The sequence below is a fragment of the Arachis stenosperma genome, chromosome 9 (assembly GCF_014773155.1).
Source record: "Arachis stenosperma cultivar V10309 chromosome 9, arast.V10309.gnm1.PFL2, whole genome shotgun sequence".
Classification (NCBI taxonomy): domain Eukaryota; kingdom Viridiplantae; phylum Streptophyta; class Magnoliopsida; order Fabales; family Fabaceae; genus Arachis; species Arachis stenosperma.
This window is the reverse complement of record NC_080385.1, coordinates 45736659-45748682: the sequence shown is the minus strand read 5'-3', so window position 1 is coordinate 45748682 and position 12024 is coordinate 45736659. Positions and strand designations below refer to the sequence as shown.

At 40.3% G+C, this 12024-nt stretch overlaps 1 non-coding gene across 1 annotated transcript; it reads left to right on the top strand.

The window, feature by feature from the left end:
* The first annotated feature begins 5150 nt into the window (after window positions 1-5150).
* LOC130952844 (small nucleolar RNA R71) lies at window positions 5151-5254 on the top strand. The gene has a single exon (XR_009075019.1). It is a non-coding gene; the product is annotated as a small nucleolar RNA R71 (small nucleolar RNA).
* Window positions 5255-12024: the final 6770 nt, after the last annotated feature.

Genomic DNA, 12024 nt, shown 5'->3' with positions numbered 1-12024 from the left:
TACATAGATGAGTAAATGACATAAAAATCCACTTCCGGGCCCACTTGGTGTGCTTGGGCTGAGCAATCAAGGAAATTCGTGTAGAGACTTTTTCTGGAGTTAAACGCCAGCTCCCATGCCAGTTTGGGCGTTTAACTCCAACTTTTATTCCTGTTCCGGCGTTTAACGCTGGAATTTCTGAGGCCGGATTGCTTCGCGGGTTTGGGCCATCAAATCTTGGATAAAGTATGGACTATTATATATTGCTGGAAAGCCCTGGATGTCTACTTTCCAACGCCGTTGAGAGCGCGCCAATTGGGCTTCTGTAGCTCCAGAAAATCCACTTCGAGTGCAGGGAGGTCAGAATCCAACAGCATCTGCAGTCCTTTTTGGTCTCTGAATCAGATTTTGCTCAAGTCCCTCAATTTCAGCCAGAAAATACCTGAAATCACAGAAAAACACACAAACTCATAGTAAAGTCCAGAAAAGTGAATTTTAAATAAAAACTAATAAAAATATACTAAAATCTAACTAAAAGATATCAAAAACATACTAAAAACAATGCCAAAAAGTATACAAATTATCCGCTCATCACAACACCAAACTTAAATTGTTGCTTGTCCTCAAGCAACTGAAAATCAAATAAGATAAAAAGAAGAGAATATGCAATGAATTCCAAAAACATCTGTGAAGATCAGTATTAATTAGATGAGCGGGGCTTTTAACTTTTTGCTTCTGAACAGTTTTGGCATCTCAATCTCTCCTTTGAAATCCAGAATGGTTGGCTTCTTTAGGAACTCAGAGTCCAGATAGTGTTAATGATTCTCCTAGTGAAGTATGATGATTCTTGAACATAGCTATTTATTGAGTCTTGGCTGTGGCCCAAAGCACTCTGTCTTCCAGTATTACCACCGGATACATACATGCCACAGACACATAATTGGGTGAACCTTTTCAGATTGTGACTCAGCTTTGCTAAAGTCCCCAATTAGAGGTGTCCAGGGTTCTTAAGCACACTCTTATTTACCTTGGATCACAACTCTTATTCTTTTTTTTTTTTTTTTTTTTTTCGAATTTTTTTTTTTTTTTTTTTTTTGAATAGCTTTTTCTTGCTTCAAGAATCATTTTATTGATTTTTCAGATCCTCAGTAACATGTCTCCTTTTTCATCATTCTTTCAAGAGCCAACATTCATGAACCACAAATTCAAGATACATATGCACTGTTTAAGCATACATTCAAAGAACAAAAATATTGCCACCACTTCATCATAATTAAACTATTATAAAATTCAAAATTCATGCAATTCTTCCTTTTTCAATTAAGCACATTTTTATTCAAGAAAGGTGATGGATTCATAGGACATTCATAACTTTAAGGCATAGACACTAAGACACTAATGATCATAAGACACAAACATGGATAACATAAAGCATAGAATTCGAAAAACAGAGAGATAAAGAACAAGGAAATCAAGGAATGGGTCCACCTTAGTGATGGCGGCTCTTCCTTGCTTTTGAAGGTCCTATGGAGTGCTTGAGCTCCTCAATGTCTCTTCCTTGTCTTTGTTGCTCCTCCCTCATGATTCTTTGATCTTCTCTAATCTCATGAAGGATGATGGAGTGTTCTTGGTGCTCCACCCTTAGTTGTCCCATGTTGGAACTCAACTCTCCTAGGGAGGTGTTTAGTTGCTCCCAATAGTGGTGTGGAGGAAAGTGCATCCCTTGAGGTATCTCAGGGATCTCATGGTGAGAAGGCTCTCTTGTGTACTCCATCCTTTGTTTAGTGATGGGCTTGTCCTCATCAATGGGGGTGTCTCCCTCTATGTCAACTCCTACTGAATAACAGAGGTGACAAATGAGGTGAGGAAAGGCTAATCTTGCCAAAGTGGAGGTCTTGTCCGCCACTTTATAGAGTTCTTGAGCTATAACCTCATGAACTTCTATTTCTTCTCTAATCATGATACTATGGATCATGATGGCCCGGTCTATGGTCACTTCGGACCGGTTGCTAGTGGGAATGATTGAGCACTGTATGAACTCTAACCATCCTCTAGCTACGGGCTTGAGGTCATGCCTTCTTAATTGAACCGGCTTTCCTCTTGAGTCTTGCCTCCATTGTGCGCCCTCTTCACATATGACTGTGAGGACTTGGTCCACCTTTGATCAAAGTTGACCCTTCTAGTGTAAGGATGCTCATCTCCTTGCATCATGGGCAAGTTGAACGCCATCCTCACACTCTCCGGACTGAAATCCAAGTATTTCCCCCGAACCATAGTAAGATAATTCTTTGGATTCGGGTTCACACTTTGGTCATGGTTCTTGGTGATCCATGCATTGGCATAGAACTCTTGAACCATCAAGATTCCGACTTGTTGAATGGGGTTGGTAAGTACTTCCCAACCTCTTCTTCGGATCTCATGGCGGATCTCCGGATATTCACCCTTTTTGAGTGAAAAAGGGACTTCGGGGATCACCTTCTTCAAGGCCACAACTTCATAGAAGTGGTCTTGATGCACCTTTGAGAGGAACCTATCCATCTCCCATGACTCGGAGGTGGAAGCCTTTGCCTTCCCTTTCCTCTTTTTAGAGGTTTCTCCGGCCTTGGATGCCATAATGGTTATGGAAAAACGAAAAAGCAACGCTTTTACCACACCAAACTTAAAATGTTTGCTCGTCCTCGAGCAAAAGAAGAAAGAAGGAAGTAGAAGAAGAAGAAATGAGGAAGAGGGAGATGGAGGTGTATTCGGCCAAAGGTGGAAGAAGTGGTGTTTAGGTTGTGTGGAAATGAAGGGTGTAAAGAGGGGTTTATATAGGAGAGAGGGGGATGAAAGTTCGGTCATTTGAGGGTGGGTTTGGGAGGGAAAGTGGTTTGAATTTGAAGTGTGAGGTTGGTGGGGTTTTATGAAGGATGGATGTGAGTGGTGAAGAGAAAGATGGGATTTGATAGGTGAGGGGTTTTTTGGGGAAGAGGTGTTGAGGTGATTGGTGAATGGGGGAAGAAGAGAGAGAGTGATGGTAAGGTCCTGTGGGGTCCACAGATCCTGTAGTGTCAAGGAAAAGGCATCCCTGCACCAATTGGCACCAAAATCCACGTTTTGGGCCAATTCTGGCGTTAAACGCCGGGCTGGTGCCCATTCCTGGCGTTAACGCCAGGTTTTATACCTTTACTGGCGTTTAACGCCAGTTGGTGCCCCTTTCTGGCGTTAAACGCCCAGAAAGGTGCCAGACTGGGCGTTAAACGCCCATCTGCTAGGCTGACTGGCGTTTGAACGCCAGCAGCATCTTCCTCCAGGGTGTGCTGTTTTTCTTCCTGTTTTTCATTCTGTTTTTGCTTTTTTTTCATTATTTTTATGACTTCTTATGATCATCAACCTACAAAAAAGATAAATAACAAAAGAAAATAATTAATTATAAATCATTGGGTTGCCTCCCAACAAGCGCTTCTTTACTGTCACTAGCTTGACAGAGGTCTCTCATGGAGCCTCAGAAATGCTCAGAACCGTGTTGGACCTTCCCAACACCAAACTTAGAGTTTGAATGTGGGGGTTCAACACCAAACTTAGAGTTTGGTTGTGGCCTCCCAACACCAAACTTAGAGTTTGACTGTGGGGGCTCTGCTTGGCTCTGTTTTGAGAGAAGCTCTTCATGCTTCTTCTCCATGATGATAGAGGGATATCCTTGGGCCTTAAACACCATGGATTCTTCATTCACTTGAATGATCAACTCTCCTCCATCAACATCAATCACAGCCTTTGCTGTGGCTAGGAATGGTCTGCCAAGGATGATGGATTCATCCATGCACTTCCCAGTCTCTAGGACTATGAAATCAGTAGGGATGTAATGGTCTTCAACCTTAACCAGAACATCCTCTACAAGTCCATAGGCTTGTTTTCTTGAGTTGTCTGCCATCTCTAGTGAGATTTTTGCAGCTTGCACCTCAAAGATCCCTAATTTCTCCATTACAGAGAGGGGCATGAGGTTCACACTTGACCCTAAGTCACAAGGCCTTCTTGAAGGTCATGGTGCCTATGGTACAAGGTATAGAAAACTTCCCAGGATCCTGCCTCTTTTGAGGCAGTTTCTGCCTAGACAAGTTATCCAGTTCTTTGGTGAGCAAGGGAGGTTCATCTTCCCAAGTCTCATTTCCAAATAACTTGTCATTTAGCTCCATGATTGCTCCAAGGTATTTAGCAACTTGCTCTTCAGTGACATACTCATCCTCTTCAGAGGAAGAATACTCATCAGAGCTCATGAAAGGCAGTAGTAAGTCCAAGGGAATCTCTATGGTCTCAGTTTGAGCCTCAGATTCCCAAGGTTCCTCATTGGGGAACTCACTGGAGGCCAGTGCACGCCCATTGAGGTCTTCCTTAGTGGCGTTCACTGCCTCTTCTTCCTCCCAGAATTCGGCCATATTGATGGCTTTGCACTCTCCTTTTGGATTTTCTTCAGTGTTACTTGGGAGAGTGCTTGGAGGAAGTTCAGTAATTTTCTTGCTCAGCTGACCCACTTGTCCTTCCAAGTTTCTAATGGAGGATCTTGTTTCATTCATGAAACTTTGAGTGGTCTTTATTAGATCAGAGACCATGGTTGCTAAGTCAGAATTATTCTGCTTAGAACTCTCTGTCTGTTGCTGAGAAGATGATGGAAAAGGCTTGCTATTGCTAAGCCTGTTCTTCCACCATTATTATTGAAACCTTGTTGAGGTCTCTCTTGATTCTTCCATGAGAGGTTTGGGTGATTTCTCCATGAAGAATTATAGGTATTACCATAGGGTTCTCCTAGGTAATTCACCTCTTCCATGGAAGGGTTCTCAGGATCATAGGCTTCTTCCTCAGATGAAGCATCCTTAGTACTGTTTGGTGCATTTTGCATTCCAGACAGACTTTGAGAAATCAAATTGACTTGTTGAGTCAATATTTTGTTCTGAGCCAATATGGCATTCAGAGCATCAATCTCAAGAACTCCTTTCTTCTGACCAGTCCCATTGTTCACAGGATTCCTCTCAGAAGTGTACATGAATTGGTTATTTGCAACCATTTCAATCAGTTCTTGAGCTTCTGCAGGCGTCTTCTTCAAATGAAGAGATCCTCCTGCAGAGCTATCCAAAGACATCTTGGATAGTTCAGAGAGACCATCATAGAAAATACCTATGATGCTCCATTCAGAAAGCATGTCAGATGGACATCTTCTGATTAATTGTTTGTATCTTTCCCAAGCTTCATAGAGGGATTCTCCATCCTTCTGTCTGAAGGTTTGGACTTCCACTCTAAGCTTACTCCATCTTTGTGGAGGAAAGAACTTTGCCAAGAAGGCATTGACTAGCTTTTCCCAAGAGTCCAGGCTTTCTTTAGGTTGAGAGTCCAACCATATTCTAGCTCTGTCTCTCACAGCAAAAGGAAATAGCATCAGTCTATAGACCTCAGGGTTAACCCCATTAGTCTTGACTGTGTCACAGATTTGCAAGAACTCAGCTAAAAACTGATGAGGATCTTCCATTGGAAGTCCATGAAACTTGCAATTCTGTTGCATTAGAGAAACTAATTGAGGCTTAAGCTCAAAGTTGTTTGCTCCAATGGCAGGGATTGAGATGCTTCTCCCATAGAAATCAGGAGTAGGTGCAGTAAAGTCACCAAGCACCTTCCTTGCATTGTTGGCATTGTTGTTGTTTTCGGCTGCCATGTCTTCTCCCTTGAAGAATTCGGTCAAGCCCTCTAAAGAGAGTTGTGCTTTGGCTTCTCTTAGCTTTCTCTTCAAGGTCCTTTCAGGTTCAGGATCAGCTTCAACAAGAATGCCTTTGTCTCTGCTTCTGCTCATAAGAAATAGAAAAAGAAGAAGAGAATGTGGAATCCTCTATGTCACAGTATAGAGATTCCTTGAAATGTCAGAGGAAAAGAGAAATAGTAAGAAGAAGGAGAAGGAGAATTCGAATTTTAATAGATAAAATTCGAATTGTGCATTTAGAAGGAGTAGTACTCCATAAATAGAAGGATGTGGGAAGGAGGGAAGAGAATTTTCGAAAATTCAATTAAAAAAATTTGAAAACATTTTGAAAAATGTTAATTGATTTTCGAAAATCAAAGTGGAAAAGAGATAAAGTGATTTTTGAAAAAGATTTTGAAATTAGAAATTAAAAAGATTTGATTGAGAACTATTTTGAAAAAGATGTGGTTAAAAAGATTTAATTAAAAAGTTATGGGTTTAAAAAGATGTGATTGAGAAGATATGATTTGAAAACATTTTTAAAAGATATGATTTTGAAAATTGATGACTTGCCTAACAAGAAAAGATATGATTGAAACATTTAAACCTCTCTCAACAGAAAAGGCAACAATCTTGTGATGTTCAATCAAATCATTAATTGTTGGTAAGTATCTTTTTAAAAGGAAAGAAATTGAATTTGAAAACATTTGATTGAAAAGATTTGATTTGAAAAAGATTTGATTTGAAAAACTAAGAAAAATTGATTTTGAAAACAAAATCTTCCCCCTGGCACCATCCTGGCGTTAAACGCCCAGAATGGTATACATTCTGGCGTTTAACGCCCAAAATGCACCCCTTTTGGGCGTTAAACGCCCAACCAGGTGCCCTGGCTGGCGTTTAAACGCCAGTCTGCCTTCTTCACTGGGCATTTTTGAATGCTCAGCTTTTTCTGTATAATTCCTCTGCAGTTGGTTCTGAATCTTCAATTCCTTGTATCATTGACTCGAAAAGACTCAAATTAAAATATTTTTGGATTTTTCTATTAATCAAAATGCAACAAGAATCAAATAACAATGCATGCAAGACACCAAACTTAGCAGTTTGTGCACTACTGACACTAACAATATGAGAATGCATATGAGACACACAAATACTTCAAGTCAATAGAATTCAAAGATCAAACAAGAATATATGCATGAATTCGAAAATTATAACAAAAACATGCATTTGACACTAAACTTAAGATGAGACTCTAGACTCAAACAAGAAACATAAAATCTTTTTGGTCTTTTTATGGTTTTATAAATTTTTTTTTTGTGTTTTTCGAAAATTAAGTGGAAAAAAGCATCAAAGTTCTTAATGAGAATTCCAGGAATCAGTGCAATGCTAGTCTAAGACTCCGGTCCAGGAATTAGACATGGCTTCACAGCCAGCCAAGCTTCCAAGGAAAGCTTCGGTCCAAAACACTAGACATGACCAAAGGTCAGCCAAATCTTAGCAAATCACTGCTCCAAGAGCAAGATTGATACGAAATCAACAAGCTCTTGTGGTGATAAGTTGAAACCTCGGTCCAATCAGATTAGACATGGCTTCTCAGCCAGCCAGATTTCAACAAATCATCATGAAACTCTAGAATTCACCTTCAAGAATTTCGAAAAAAAATACCTAATCTAAGCAACAAGATGAACCGTCAGTTGTCCAGCCTAAACAATCCCGGGCAATAACACCAAGAACTTGATGTTGTTGCCGGATCTTGGCATCTGATGTTACCACAAGCTTGCTCAAAACATGAACAATCCCCGGCAACGGCGCCAAAAACTTGGTGCGCGAAATTGTGAACAATACTTTTTCACAACTCAAATAATCCCCGGTAATGGCTCCAAGAACTTGGTGCGCCTAATACCATGGCATTACACAACTTCGCACAACTAACCAGCAAGTGTACTGGGTCGTCCAAGTAATAAAACCTTACGTGAGTAAGGGTCGATCCCACGGAGATTGTTAGTATTGAAGCAAGCTATGGTCATCTTGTAAATCTTAGTCAGGCAGACTCAAATGTATATGATGATGATGAACGAAAATAACAGAAAAGGTAAAGATAGAGATACTTATGTATATCATTGGTGTATGAGCTTCAGACAAGTGTATGAAGATGCCTTCCCTTCCGTCTCTCTGCTTTCCTACAGTCTTCATCCAATCCTTCTTACTCCTTTCCATGGCAAACTTGTGTAGGGTCTCACTGTTGTCAGCAGCTACCTCCCATCCGCGCAGTGAAAGCTAATGCAGAGCACTCTGTCACAGTGCCGCCAATCACCGGTTTGGTTCCCTCCCCTACCGGAATAGAATCACTCTTTTGCGTCTGTCACTAACGCCCAGTAGGTTACAGGTTTGAAGCACGTCACAGTCATTCAGTCATTGAATCCTACTCAGAACACCACAGACAAGGTTGGACCTTCCGGATTCTCTTGAATGCCGCCATCAGTTCTTGCCTATACCACGAAGACTCTGATCTCATGGAATGGCTGGCTCGTTTGTCAGACGAGCACTCGGTTGTCAGGCGATCAACCATGCATCATGCAATCAGAAATCCAAGAGATATTCACTAAAGCCTTGAATGCTTGTAGAACAAGAATGGTTGTCAGTCATCTTGTTCATAGGTTGAAGAACAAGTGATATCTTAGATAAAGAACAAGCGGAGTTGAACGGAAGAACAATAGTAATTGCATTAATACTCGAGGTACAGCAGAGCTCCACACCCTTAATCTATGGTGTGTAGAAACTCCACCGTTGAAAATACATAAGAACAAAGGTTAGGCATGGCCGAATGGCCAGCCTCCCAAAGGTCTAAGATAGCATAAAACAAAGATAGCTACTCAGATGTCGTCTCACCGACTCCCTCATACAATAGTAAAAGGTCCTACTTATAGAAAACTATTACATAGATGAGTAAATGACATAAAAATCCACTTCCGGGCCCACTTGGTGTGTGCTTGGGCTGAGCAATCAAGGAAATTCGTGTAGAGACTTTTTCTGGAGTTAAACGCCAGCTCCCATGCCAGTTTGGGCGTTTAACTCCAACTTTTATTCCTGTTCCGGCGTTTAACGCTGGAATTTCTGAGGCCGGATTGCTTCGCGGGTTTGGGCCATCAAATCTTGGATAAAGTATGGACTATTATATATTGCTGGAAAGCCCTGGATGTCTACTTTCCAACGCCGTTGAGAGCGCGCCAATTGGGCTTCTGTAGCTCCAGAAAATCCACTTCGAGTGCAGGGAGGTCAGAATCCAACAGCATCTGCAGTCCTTTTTGGTCTCTGAATCAGATTTTTGCTCAAGTCCCTCAATTTCAGCCAGAAAATACCTGAAATCACAGAAAAACACACAAACTCATAGTAAAGTCCAGAAAAGTGAATTTTAAATAAAAACTAATAAAAATATACTAAAATCTAACTAAAAGATATCAAAAACATACTAAAAACAATGCCAAAAAGTATACAAATTATCCGCTCATCAGGTCCCTTTTAGGCTCAAAAAGGGCGAATATCCGGAGATCCAACAAAAGATCGGAAGAAGAGGTTGGGAAGTTCTTGCCAACCCCATTCAACAAGTCGGAATCTTAATGGTTCAAGAGTTCTATGCAAATGCATGGATCACAAGGAACCATGATCAAGGTATGAACCCAAACCCAAAGAATTGGCTTACAATGGTTCGGGGGAAATACTTAGATTTCAGTCCGAAAAATGTGAGGCTAGCGTTCAACTTGCCAATGATGGAAGAAAACACATGCCCCTACACCAGAAGGGTCAACTTTGATCAAAGATTGGACCAAGTCCTCATGGACATATGTGTAGAAGGAGCTCAATGGAAAAGAGACTCAAGAGGCAACCCGGTTCAATTGAGAAGACTGGATCTTAAGCCTGTGGCTAGAGGATGGTTGGAGTTCATCCAACGCTCTATTATTCCTACTAGCAACTGATCTAAGGTAACTGTGGATCGGGCCATCATGATCCATAGTATCATGATTGGAGAGGAAGTAAAAGTTCATAAAATCATACCTCTAGAACTCTACAAGGTGGCTGACAAGCCCTCACCTTTGGCAAGATTAGCCTTTCCTCATCTCATATGTCACCTTTGCTATTCAGCTGGGATTGTCATAGAGGGAGACATCCTTATTAAAGAGGACAAGCCCATCACTAAGAAAAGGATAGAGCAAACTAGAGAGCCCATTCATGGCACTCAACAAGAGCATGAGGAATTCCCTCATCAAGAAATCCCTGAGATGCTTCAAGGGATGCAATTTTCTCCATACAATTATTGGGAGCAACTCAACACTTTTTTGGAAAGCTTGAGTTACAACATGGACCAATTAAGGGTGGAACACCAAGAGCACTCCATCATTCTCCATGAGATTAGAGATGATCAAAGAGCTATGAGGGAGGAGCAACAAAGGCAAGGAAGAGACATAAAGGAGCTCAAGAGCACCATTGGTTCTTCAAGAGGAGGAAGACGCCACCTTCACTAAGGTGGACTCATTCCTTAATCTCCTTGTCTATTTATTTTTCTGTTTTTCGGCTTTATGCTGTATATTCTATCTATGTTTGTGTCTTCACTACATGATCATTAGTGTCTAGTATCTATGTCTTAAAGCTATGAATATTTCCATGAATCCTTCACCTCTCTTAAATGAAAAATGTTTTAAAAACAAAAGAACAAGAAGTACATGAGTTTCAAAATTTGTCCTTGAAATTAGTTTAATTATATTGATGTGGTGACAATACTTTTTGTTTTCTGAATGAATGCTTGAACAGTGCATATTTTTTATCTTGTTGTTTATGAATGTTAAAATTGTTGGCTCTTGAAAGAATAAGAAAAAAGGAGAAATGTTATTGATAATCTGAAAAAAATCATAAAAATTGATTCTTGAAGCAAGAAAAAGCAGTGAAAAAAAAGAGAGCGTAGGAAAAAATGGCAAAAAAAAGGGGAGAAAAGAAAAAGAAAAAGCAAGCAGAAAAAGCCAATAGCCCTTTAAACCAAAAGGCAAGGGTAAAAAGGGTCCAAGGCTTTGAGCATTAATGGATAGGAGGGCCTAAAGGAATAAAATCCAGGCCCAAGTGGCTAAATCAAGTTGTCCCTAACCATGTGCTTGTGTCATGAAGGTCCAAGTGAAAAGCTTGAGACTGAGTGGTTAAAGTCGTGATCCAAAGCAAAAAGAGTGTGCTTAAGAACTCTGGACAACTCTAATTGGGGACTTTAGCAAAGCTAAGTCACAATCTGAAAAGGTTCACCCAGTTATGTGTCTGTGGCATTTATGTATCCGGTGGTAATACTGAAAAATAAAGTGCTTACGGCCACGGCCAAGACTCATAAAGTAGCTGTGTTCAAGAATCAACATACTGAAATAGGAGAATCAATAACGCTATCTGAATTCTGAGTTCCTATAGATGCCAGTCATGCTAAACTTCAAAGGAAAAAGTGAGATGCCAAAACTGTTCAGAAGCAAAAAGCAACAAGTCCCGCTCATCTAATTAGAACTAAGCTTCATTGATATTTTGGGATTTATAGTATATTCTCTTTTTTTTATCCTATTTGTTTTCAGTTGCTTGGGGACAAGCAACAATTTAAGTTTGGTGTTGTGATGAGCGGATAATTTATACGCTTTTTGGTATTATTTTTACGTAGTTTTTAGTATGATTTAGTTACTTTTTAGTATATTTTTATTAGATTTTAAGCAAAATTCACATTTCTAGACTTTACTATGAGTTTGTGTGTTTTTCTGTGATTTCAGGTATTTTCTGGCTGAAATTGAGGGACCTGAGCAAAAATCTTATTCAGAGGCTGACAAAGGACTGCTGATACTATTGGATTCTGACCTCCTTGCACTTGAAATGGATTTTTTGCAGCTACAGAAGTCCAAATGGCGCGCTGTCAATTGCATTGGAAATTAGACATCCAGGGCTTTTCATTAATATATGATAGTCCATACTTTGCCCGAGTTTAGATGACACAAACTGGTGTTTAAAGCCAGCTTTCTGTCCTATTCTGGCGTTAAACGCCAGAAACAAGTTGCAAAGCAGATTCAAACGCCAGAAACAAGTTACAAACTGGTGTTTAACTCCAAGGAAGACCTCTACATGTGAAAGCTTAAATGCTCAGCCCAAGCACACACCAAGTGGGTCCAGAAGTGGATTTCTGCATCATTTACTCATTTCTGTAACCCTAGTAACTAGTTTAGTATAAATAGAACTTTTTACTATTGTACTAGGGGTCGTTTTCCCTATTTTCAAATTCATCTACCATTTAGGGAGGCTGGCCATTCGGCCATGCCTAGACCTTGTTCTTATGTATT